Genomic DNA, 12221 nt, shown 5'->3' on the forward strand with positions numbered 1-12221 from the left:
GTCACCGCTATATGAAAATTAAACTACATACATTACATAATAAGGGCAAACTCTTATTCCCTGTGTATCGAGAGATACAGATGAAGAATATCCTTTGCAATACCCTGAACTCTCTCATTGTTCATGCGATGCAAATGACGTCAGATAGAATGATAGAGGCATTCGTCATGTAACAGTGCTGGTTAGGCAGGGAGTGATAATAAAGTTCTCCCGATACCACTTGGACATAATAAACTAGCCCTAAAAGTAGGCAATGGCCAGGTCAATATAACAGTGGACAGCTATGGCTTCTCACCTGCCCTAACAGTAAGCAATGGCCAGATCAGCATGACAGCGGGAAGGGCTCTGGGCACCTACCTGACCCACCTCTAGTACAATGAACCCGCCGGACTCACAGTTCGGGCATCAAGAATGCTTCTCACCTGCCCCAAAGTAAGCAAAGCCCAGGTCAACATGGCAGTGGGTCATGGGTCTCAGCACCCACCTGACCCACATCTAGCATAAATTAACCCACAGGATCCTTGTGCAGCTGTTTGGGCATAATAAGAAATGGCTCCAGCTTCTCACCTGACCTAAAGTAATTAATGCCCAAGTCAACATGACAACAGGAAAGGGTCTCAGCACCTGCCTGACCCACATCTATTATAAATTAACTGTCAAGACTCAGAAGGTCCTTGTGCAGCTGTTAGGACATAGGGCATCATAAAATTGGTTCCTGCTTCTCACCTGGTCTAAAATAGTTAACGGCCAGGTCAATATGGTAGTGGTAGGGGGTCATAGCACTTGACTGACCCACATCTAGTATAAATGAGTCCATGGTTCCCAGAGATTATTTGTGCAGCTGCTAGGACATAGCTAAGCCACCATGAAGAATGTTCTGGCTTTCCACCTAGCCTAAAGTAAGCAATGGCCAGGTCAACATGATAGTGGGAGGGGATCCAAACACCTGACTTACCCACATCTAGTATAAATGAGCCAATGGGCTTTGGAAGGTCCTTGTACAGGTGTTAAAAAACAGTTATGGCATTATAAAGAATGACTCCTGCTTCTTGGTTTCCCTAAAGTAAGCAATATGCAGGTCAACATGAGGAAGGGGGCCTCAGCACCCAGCATCTGCCTGACCCACATCTAATATAAATGAGCCCACTACCCCCAGAGGGTCTTTTTGCAACTGTTAGAGCACAAGTAGGGCATCGTGAAGAATGGCTGCTTCTTAACACTTGCTTTAAAGTAATCAGTGGCCAGGTCAATAGGACAACAGTAAGAGGACTCCGCACATGCCTGTCCCACATCTGGTATAAATGAGCCCACAAGCCCCAGAGGGCACTTGTGCAGCTGTTAGGGCATCCTGAAGTATGGCTCCTGCTTCTCACCAGTCCTAAATGTAAACTTTGACCAAATCAACATGACCATGAGAGGGAGTCTCAGCACACGTTAAAACCACATCTAGTATACATGAACACACAGACCCTAAAGAGTGTTGTGTGGCTGAACAGTGTGCAACTGTTAGAGTACATTTAGGACATCGTGAAGGACAGCTTCTCAACTGCCCTAAAAAGTAATCAACTTTTAGATCAACATGACAGCGGGAAGGGATCTCGGCACCAGCATGACCCACATCTAGTATAAATGAACCCACCAGACTCAGAGGTTCCCTGTTCAGCTATTAAGGCACAGTTAGGACCTCATGAAGAACGCCCAGGTCAATATGACAGTAGGACAGAGCACCTGCCTGACACACATATAGTATAAATGAGCCCACGGGAACCAGGGAGCCCTTTGTAGGCACACAATTTGCACAAATGACTGCCACTGCATGTTTGGGCCACCGCTACTTTTAAAAGGTTCAGATATTTGATGAAAGATTCAATATTTAAGGGTCACACTGGTACATGTAGGTGTCTGTCATACTATCACTTTTTTACACAAGATGGAGAAGACTTTGGATGCAGGATATGCCTTTCTATATGCAGGAAAATTGTACATCTCTGTTCTTCACATGTTGCTGTTAAATATAGGTTCGTAAAATTAGTATGTTTCCTAACATTGCCGAAAGTGTGATGATTATGATGCTCACTCAGCTCATGGAACCCTTGTATCACATCCTCTTCCACTGCTGAGGTCATGTCAGTAGGAAGCCTGCTAGCAGCATAAAGACATACGAGGGTCTTGAGGGAGGAAACTGGAAGGGGGGGGTGGATTTCCAGGAAAAAGTACAGTGAAAGCCTCTCCCTCTGGTTTGTCAATTATTCCCTACATGCAGCACAGGCTCGCCAACTCAGTCTGCTCTTTTTTCCTTCTTTTCAGTTCTGTAGGATCCTCCAAGTCAGACTCTGTACAGTGACACAGGACTTAACCGCAGCAAAACTGAAGAGCAACAAAGGGAGAAGAGACTTTTGAGAGCCATCTCACATCCCATACTGGAATATACCTGGATGCCTTCACGCCAAAGACGCATGACAAAGAAAGCAGCTTCTTTACCTGGATTGCAGCTTGGAATGTCCTGTGGTTTTGGATAGCCAGCTAAATACACCTAACTTTTCGAAATAGAAAATCTGAGTCTGCAACGCCAAGGAAATGCATTGTACTGTAGACCAGAGACAGATCTATAGGACAGAGAGTGGGCCTGCTGTTTCTGAACTAAGAGGACGGTGCCTATAGGAGGGAGACCTATCTCCTATATGGGTCTTCAGTAGAGACTTTGACATTACCTAGGTGGATTATCAGTGTGCACGATGCCATTGAGTTATTTCCTGGAAAAAGCACATAGTAATTAAATTTCAGCTAGCTCACGGAGGATCATTATGTTTGCTTCAATGTTCAGACCACATAATAGTCGCGTATTGTGAGTCATTGCCTGCTGACAAGCGTTTACTCCGGAGCAAGACAAGCACTCTCCTGAGAAAGGTAAGAACATATGTTTATGCATTAATAAGAAGTGCAGAAGAAGAAAAGGACAAATATTTGCGTAAACACATTTTTCATGGGCAGTAGCGGTGGCTTAGGAATAAGCAAGTTAATTGTTAGTGATCATAACCATACAGAGTTATATGGCATTGAGAAGAGAAATATTTATTAGAGGGACATCAACAAGTGTAGCAGAGGAAGCAACTGCAAGTTGGCCCTAGGCACTGGTGGGGGACAATTTTGACCCTTATTCTAGTATTCTTATGTCTTCACGAAGAATCACAAGGAGGTGTAAAACAGTTTTCATTGACAATAGTGATGGCATAGGAATAAGCTAGTTAGTTAGTGATCATAACTACTCTCACATTTACAGAATGAGGCACTGGGAGGACAATTTTCATAAAAACAATTTTCATGGACAGTAGTGGTAGCTTAGGTTGTGATCACTTATTTGTGATGGTAAGCACACTCAGTGTTATAGATGTAGGAATTTGGAAGACAAATGTGTATTAGAACCACAGGAAAAAAGTGTAGTGGAGGAAACAACTGCGAGTGGGCTATATGTATTGGGAGGCCCATTTTTGACCCTCATAACAGAATTTTTATATTTTCTCCACAAAGCATCACAAGGATGTGCAAAAATAATTGTCATGGACAGTAGTGGCTTAGGAATAATTTAGCTATTAGTGATCATAACCAGACTTATAGAGTGAGCCATTACTAGAACGGAAATTTGCATAAAAACTATTTTCATGGACAATAGTGGTGGCTTAGGATTAAGCTAGTTAGTTATTAGTGATAATAGCCATAATTGGGAATATAAGCACTTTTCCTGAGAAAGGTAAGTACATATGTTTATCCATTAATAAGAGATGCAAAAAAAGAAAAGGACAAAAATTTGCGTAAAATCAATTTTCATAGACAGTAGTGATGGCTTAGAAATATGTTAATTCAGCCTTCCTCAGCCTTTTCAACAAAAGAGGAACTTTACCGTTGCAGGGAACCCTTGCTAAAATGATTATATCTACAACTCATACTTTACTGTAGTGGAAAGAATGTTCCTTACACTTGTGGTCATTGGGAAGAATTACCCACTTACAGATACTGTAGCTAAAAAGATCAATGGTGTCAGTGGGAACTTATCTGAGAGGCAAAAATTGCCCATTGCTCAAGGAACCTCTAGCAACCTCTGGAGAAATCCTAGGGTTCCATGGAACCTTGGTTGGGAAACCCTCAGCTAGTTAGTTATAAATGATCATAACCATATTCAGACTTATACAGCATTGGGAAGAGAAATGTGTCTTAGAAGCACAACAACAACAAGAATAGTAGAGGAAGCAAATGCAATTTGGCCCAATTCTGGCCCTCATTCCAGAACTTTTATCTCTTCTCCACAAAGCATCTCAAGGATGTGTAAAAACAGTTTTCATGGACAGTAATGGTGGTTTAGGAATAAAATAATTACTTATTAGTGATCATAATCACAGTCAGACTTTTAGAGTGGGGCATTGGGAAGAGAAATGTGTATTAGAGGCACAACAAGTGTAGTGGAGGAAGCAACTAAAAAGTTGGCTTTAGGCATTGGGGGTTCATGATGGCGCATTGGGTCAGGGACATGAATTCCAAGTAGCCTTTGCTGCTCTCTCCACTGCTGTGGGTAGAGAGCGGCACTGCAGGGCAGTGTGACACGCACCAACAATGAGGAGACTACCGGCATGCTGTAGTCAATCTCCATTAATGCACATAGCAGGGTGACAACACGACTTATGCAGGTGACAACGCCACTGCTGCAATGCAAAGCAGTAGGTGAGCGTTGTCACCCTATAGCAGGAAGTGCTGTGACTGGCCAGTTAAAAATTCTTAGATGTATACCCGTACTGTATAAAATATATGCAAGAAAGGTGTGGATCATATCAATGAATTTTTACATTATATTTATTATGATGTACAAATACTCTAATGAATTACAAGTGATTTTGGTGCTTACACATTTGTTGTAATCTGTGTGTCATTTGAGTACAGTATGTAAATGTTGTATGGTTTTGGTGCACATTTTGCAGACGGCCCAAAGGGGTACAGTTACCATTGGATTGTAGTCCAGCGTAAAGCGATATTACATTCTTGGTTTTTTAAGCACTTTCAGCAGCCGATGTAAACACTTACAGAGAATGCAGCTTCTTTATCTTTTAATCCTTGAGTATGTTCCAGTTTAAGCTGGTGCCATGAGTGCTGCCCCAGGTATCCTTTTTCTTGCTGCATCCTGTGCAGCCACCATGCAGGGACTAGATTTGTGCCTCCCTACATTGTGTGCATCAATAGAAACACACAGCCCCATAGCCCAGGATGGCAAGGCACTGCCATGCTCCTTCCTCCTCCTCCCCTTTCCAAGCTAACAGATTGATTGTAGACTGCACTGTCCACAGTTAACTCTTCCCTGTCAGGACTGCTGTTAGAAACCACCCTAACAATTGCAGAACTGAACAACTTGAGGACTTCTTAACTATCTGGCTCCACTTCCACACAAAAAAGGTATATCCCCCAAGATCTCTTTGTTGATGTAGTATGCCTTCCAGAAGTTAAAAGCTACACACAGTCACTAACTCTTCAGAACTGGGGTCATATACTCACATAGCCACAGGACCACCAGTTGTCTCCTGACAATATCCACCAGGTTCTTCCTAGTGAGGGGGATTTAAAATCTCAACACCATAAGACAGCTGGACTCTTCCCAACCAACTTGATCTCTGGACTCAAACTTGTGAATAGGCCCCACAGCCAAACCTAGCTTGGACCTCAGTGTCCTCCTAAAGGCTTCCTCTAGATTCCTGCCCCAGCCTCCTCCTGCAGGACTGGACCCAGGAACACCGCCCCTGATGCTCTGGCCTCAGACTATTTATGGGCTCTATTTACCTACTGGGCACACCTCCTCAAGGACTGGCTGGGGTCTCAAAAATATTCAGGCTGCATGCCCTGTGTTTCCTTCCACTATGGTCCTAGAATCCTCTAGAAGATGGGGGAGATACCAGCCTACTTTAAAGGATCACTCCACTCAGAACAGATATATTAGTTAGAAGTAGAGGCCGGTGGGCTAGGTCAGCTTCTTATATATCAACTTTTTTTTTACATGGGGCCTCAAGTGTGGCCCCTGACATTGTCAACAGGCCACACATAATGTTCAGTAAATATTCAGTGCCAGAGACAGCAGACACAACCAGATACAGTCAAAGACTAATGGCATGATACAAGAGATAGAGACTGGGGACATAGTACAGGAGCTGGCCAGAGACTGGGGACATAGTAAAAGAGATGGCCAGAGACTGGGGACGTAGTACAAGAGATGGCCAGAGACTGGGGACATAGTACAAGAGATGGCCAGAAACTGGGGACATAGTACAAGAGATGGCCAGAGACTGGGGACATAGTACAGGAGATGACCAGAGACTGCTGGCATAGTACAAAAGATGGCCAGAGACTGCAGACATGATACAAGAGATGGCTGGACACTGCCGATGTTCTTCAAGAGATGGTCAGACTGGGGACATGCTACAAGGGCCTACAAGGTTTACAGGGGCCCCAGGGACCGCACAAAAATTGCTAAACGGCCACAGGTTGGGCACCAGGGTATTAGATGATTGTGGTCTGATTTTGCAAAAATGAATGGGAGTAGGCTGCAACAAATACATCTACCAGAGACCTTGACAAGTTCTACTGGTGGGAAGCAAAGCAAGAAGCTGGACTTTTACACATATCAAAAATATTTAAATGTGGTCAGGAAATGCAGAAAAGTGAGAAAGAATTAATTACAATTGTTGGATTGTGGCACTGCCCCCTCTCACCCTTCAGCACCAAACACAGACCCACAAGAACCAAATGTTACATTGTGCCTTGGATGCTCTTAGCCCTTAAAAATAGTCTACAGTTTTTTTTTTTTTAACAACTTGTATTTGATCAGCTCTCAGGAATTCCAGATGGTATCAATGTGTAGGTTTGTGAATGGGAACAAATGTTGGAGCATCCGTCAAGGCCGGATCTCAGTTTTCAGGAAGAACACAAAGACCTAGGACAGTATCAAGAATATCAATCACTGTGGTGTTGGTGTATTTAAGATGGTGCAGACAGGAGAGTCTAGAGGGCAAAACCTAAAAATGGAGCTGAAACTGTATAAAAATGTAATAGTATAGCCAAAAGACTATATAGACAATGCTGCACTATGTGTGCTGTTTACTGTATCACACATTTTGTAGTTGATAGAAAGGCCCCCCATTACACTAAACCTACCTGTAAGACTTAAACTATCTAATACACTAACTTTAACTGTAACTCTAACATTAACCCTACTTGTAATCATACCATTAACCCCCTCTCTCGGTTGCACTCCTGAACGCCCGCTCGGTCTGCAACAAACTTACTGCCATCCATGACCTCTTTATCTCCCGCTCCCTTAACCTTCTAGCCATCACCGAAACCTGGGTACAGGCCACTGACTCCACCTCCCCTGCGGCACTCTCCTATGGAGGTCTCGTCTGGTCCCATTCACCAAGACTGAGCGGTCACAAAGGTGGTGGGGTCGGCCTGCTCCTATCACCGCTGAGCACCTTCCAGGTCCTCCCTAATCCTCCCTCCCTAACCTTCTCCTCCTTCGAGGCTCACTGTATCCGGCTCTTCATCCCCACCCCCCTAAGGATCGCAGTGATCTACAGGCCGCCCGGATCCATACCCCGCTTCCTGGATGACTTCGCTGCCTGGCTTCCCTTCTTCCTCTCCTCTGAGCTACCAACCATCATCCTCGGGGACTTCAATATCCCCATCAATGACAACAGCCTGGCTACTTCCCAACTCCTCCACCTAACCTCCTCCTTCGCGCTCACACAGCACACTCAATCCTCCACCCACATCATTGGGAACACCCTGGACCTCGTCTTCTCCCACCTCTGTACCCTCAACCAGTTCTCTAACACCCCCTTCCGTCTCTCCGACCACCACCTCCTCACGTTCTCCATCTCCCCTTCCCCTAACTCCCCCCCCCCAGAGCGCCAAACCATCACCAGCCGCAACCTCCGCAACCTGAACCCGGCCCCCCTCCACTCAGCTGCCGACCGCTTACACGACAGCATCCTTCCACTGTCTTGTCCTGACCTAGCCACTAACACGTACAACGACTCACTATCAGCTACCCTAGACTCTCTGGCACCCCTAACCACACGCTACATCAAACCCAGACCGCTCCAACCCTGGCAGAACGACCACACTAAATGCCTCAAACGTCGCAGTCGCGCGCTAGAGAGACTATGGCGCGAAACCAGGTCCCCCCGTTCATTCTCCCTCTACAAATCTGCCTTCCTCACTTACACCTCCTCCCTCCACGCCGCCAAGCAGGCTTACTTCGTAAACCTGATTAACACCCTCTCCTCCTGCCCTCGCCGACTCTTCTCCACCTTCAACTCCTTGCTCTCCCCCCCCCCCCTCCTCCACTCAGTACCTCACTCACCGCCCACGAAATTGCCACTCATTTCCACAACAAAATTGATGCAATCCGTCAGGACATAGTCAACTCGCAATCTACCTCCCCACCTAGCCTCCCCCCCCCCTATCTCCCCCTCATCTCTTCCCTCCTCTGACCTCGCAACCGCACTGCCCCCCTCCACACCCAAGACCCCGCTTACCGTAACCCCACCAGCTCTGCACTCCTTCAGCCCTACTACCACTGAGGAAGTCACCAGGGTCTTCTCAGAAGCCCGCCTCACTACCTGCCCCCTGGACTCTATCCCCTCTCGACTCCTCCAGTCACCCCCCTCTTCCCTCATCTGCTCCCTCACCCACATCTTCAATCTCTCCCTCTCTACCGGCGTATTCCCCTCCCCCCTAAAGCATGCGCACATCACCCCCATACTCAAAAAGCCCTCCCTGGACCCCTCTGACCCAAACAACCTCAGACCCATCTCCCTGCTGCCACTCACTTCCAAACTCCTGGAGCGCTTAGTCTACAACCGCCTAAGCGCCCACCTAACTGACAACAACCTCCTTGATCCACTACAGTCCGGCTTCCGTCCCCTACACTCCACCGAAACCGCCCTCCTCAAAATCACCAACGACGTACTAACCGCCAAAGCCAAAGGCGACTACTCTGTCCTCCTCCTCCTGGACCTCTCCGCGGCCTTCGACACAGTTGACCACCCCCTCCTCCTTAATAAACTACTCTCCCTTGGCATCAGAGCACCGCTCTCTCCTGGTTCTCCTCGTACCTATCCCGACGCTCCTTCAGTGTCACCTACAATGGTGCCACCTCCCCCTCACTCCCCCTCTCTGTTGGGGTCCCCCAGGGCTCTGTCCTTGGACCCCTTCTCTTCTCCATCTACACCTCCTCCCTTGGCAAACTCATACACTCCCACGGTTTCAACTACCATCTCTATGCTGATGACACTCAAATTTACCTCTCCACCCCTCACCTCACCTCCACTTTCTCCGCCCGCATCACTCACCTCCTAAACGACATCTCTGACTGGATGTCGCTCCATTTCCTCAAACTCAACCTCTCCAAAACCGAGCTTCTCGTCTTCCCTCCTGCCCGCGCCCCCCCCCCCATCCTATCCATCACTACTAACATCACCACCATCAATCCCGCCCCGCAAGCCAAAGTCCTTGGAGTCATTCTGGACTCTAACCTCTCCTTCCAACCTCATGTCAAATCACTCACAAACACGTGCAGACTCCACCTCCGCAATATCGCCAAAATACGCTCCTTCCTTACCCCAGACACCACTAAACTACTTGTGCACTCCCTGATTATCTCACGCCTTGACTACTGCAACTCCCTCCTCACCGGCCTACCCCAGTGCAGGCTCTCCCCGCTTCAGACCATCCTCAACTCAGCGGCTAGACTCATCCACCTCACCACCCGCTCCACCTCTGCCACCCCCCTCTGCCTCTCCCTCCACTGGCTCCCTATCGCCCAACGCATCAAATTCAAACTACTCACTCTGACCTACAAAGCCATTCACAACACTGCCCCTAACTACCTCACCAACCTGATTCCCAAGTACCACCCTACCCGTACCCTTCGCTCTTCACAGGACCTCCTTCTATCTTGCTCCCTGGTCTCCTCCTCACACGCACGTCTGCAAGACTTCTCCAGGTCCTCCCCCATCCTCTGGAACTCACTACCCCAATCCATCAGACTGTCACCTTCCCTCCTCACCTTCAGGCGCTCCCTGAAAACCCACCTCTTCAGGGAGGCCTACCCCACCCTCACCTAACTGCTGCTCTCCTTCATTCCTCCTACCACTCCATCCCCCACAGCCACTTCCTCCTGTACCACTACCCCCTCCCTCCTAGATTGTAAGCTCGAAAGAGTAGGGCCATATAACCCCTCCTGTGCTGTTTGTAGTTGCTGTAATGTTTCATGTATTGTCCCCCCCTCTATTGTACAGCGCTGAGCAAACCCTTAGGCGCTATATAAACTCAATGTAATGTAATGTAATGTAATTAACCCTTTCTACAACCCGAACACTAATCCTACCTGTAATCCTAAAATTAACTCTTTCTATAACATAAACCCTCCCTGCAACCCTAACACTAATCATCCTGTAATCCTAGCACAAAGCTTAACTGTAACCCTAACACTAACCCTACTTGTAATCATACCATTAACCCTTTCTATAGCCCTAATACTCTCCCCCCCCCCCATACCCCTGACCCTATGTGTAAACTAACCGTCCTTGTTATCCTAACATTAATACTTTCTATAACCCTAACACTTAACCTACCTGTAATCCTAACAGTAACCCTCCTTTTAATCTTAACATTACCATTTCTATAACCCTAACACACCCTGTATCCTTCACACTAACCCTTCCTGTAACCCTAACACTACCCCCCATTTAACCCTAACACTAACCTTACCTGTAACCATAAAACCTACCCTACCTGTAATCCTACTACTAACCCTAACACTAACCCTACCTGTAATCCTGCCATTTCTATAACCCTAACACTAACACAACCTGTATCCTTCACACGAACACCTCCAGTAACCCTAACACTAACTCCCATTTAACCCTAACACAAACCCTACCTGTAACCATACAATTTACCCTACCCATAATCCTACTACTACATAGTTACATAGTTAGTCTGGCTGAAAAAAGACAAAAAGTCCATCCAGTTCAACCATTAAAAAAAAAAAAGTTATAACCCTACCTGTAACCCTAACACTAACCCTTTCTATAACACCAACACTCCCTCTAACCCCAACACTTATCCTTCCTGTAACACTAACATTTTATGATATTGTTTTGGTTACTATTTATTCACTTTTTTTAAGAACACCTATGCTCAAAATCATAGAGACAGAAATCCAACCTTTTTCTTCAGTATATTTTTTGACGTATTGCCACCTAATCAGTCAATGTCCTAGCATCTCTTTTACTGGGTCTAAAAGGAAGGCCCAGTGTTAAAGGAAGAAGCAGTACATAGAGCCAAAAAAATTCATGCTTTCACGGGGGCGTGCTGATAGGAGGAGAGAGCAGAGAGAAAGAGATGAGCTCATCACTGTGCCACATCTCTTTTCACTGTCTGTTCACAGGCTGGGGGCATGTGCAGGATAACTGGGCTCAGTAGAAGTGGGTTGAATGATGCTGGCCATCAACCTGATGAAATCTAGTGGCAGAAAAAAGTACTGCAGGGAAATTCTCTGGATGGTGGGTAAATATTGAAATAACGCAACAAATGTTTTGGTTAGTTTACTTTTGAATTGGGCTATTCATTTCTTATCTTGTTTCTTTTGGCTGGAGTTCTCTCTTTATACATATCCATTTTATTATTTTGTTCCGGTTATTATTTTATCACATCTTTTTTTAAGAGCACCTATGCTTGAAATCCCAGGGACAGTAATCCAACCCTTCCTTTCAGTATATTTTATGAGGTATCGCCACCTAATCAGCTTACTCCATTGTATCCGCTCATGATTTATTTGACACCCTTTAAATCTGCTGGCCGTTGATAATAAATGTGTTTGTTCCACAAAATACCTTTTCTTCTCCATCTCTACGCCAAGGTATAAAAGCAACAGACTTTATAGAAGAGATATCTCACATTGGCAGGATACAAATAAAATAAACCAGAATACATGAATTTAAAGGAAAAATATAATTTATTTTCAGTAAGAAAAAATTTGGAGTTAATATTGCAGCATTTACCTTAAAGCAAAACTCCAGTTGAAAATAAGATAAATTAATAACCCAATTGAAAAAAAAGGTTAAAAAAAAGAAAAGTAGGTTTTTGCTGAAATATTTACCTACGTCCATAGATTTTCCTTG

At 45.7% G+C, this 12221-nt stretch overlaps 1 protein-coding gene across 1 annotated transcript in view; it reads left to right on the plus strand.

Annotated features, from left to right (window-relative positions):
• DUSP9 (dual specificity phosphatase 9) overlaps positions 1 to 12221 on the plus strand; it is a 108702-nt gene that overhangs the window by 36155 nt on the left and 60326 nt on the right. Inside the window, exon 2 of the mRNA XM_089674940.1 lies at positions 2308 to 2907. The gene's annotated coding sequence lies outside the window, so the exon portion shown is untranslated. The remainder of the gene's footprint in view (positions 1 to 2307; positions 2908 to 12221) is intronic.

This window comes from Staurois parvus, unplaced genomic scaffold (genome assembly GCF_062004578.1).
Source record: "Staurois parvus isolate SC_StPar_1 unplaced genomic scaffold, SC_StPar_1.0 ptg000154l, whole genome shotgun sequence".
NCBI classification, from domain to species: domain Eukaryota; kingdom Metazoa; phylum Chordata; class Amphibia; order Anura; family Ranidae; genus Staurois; species Staurois parvus.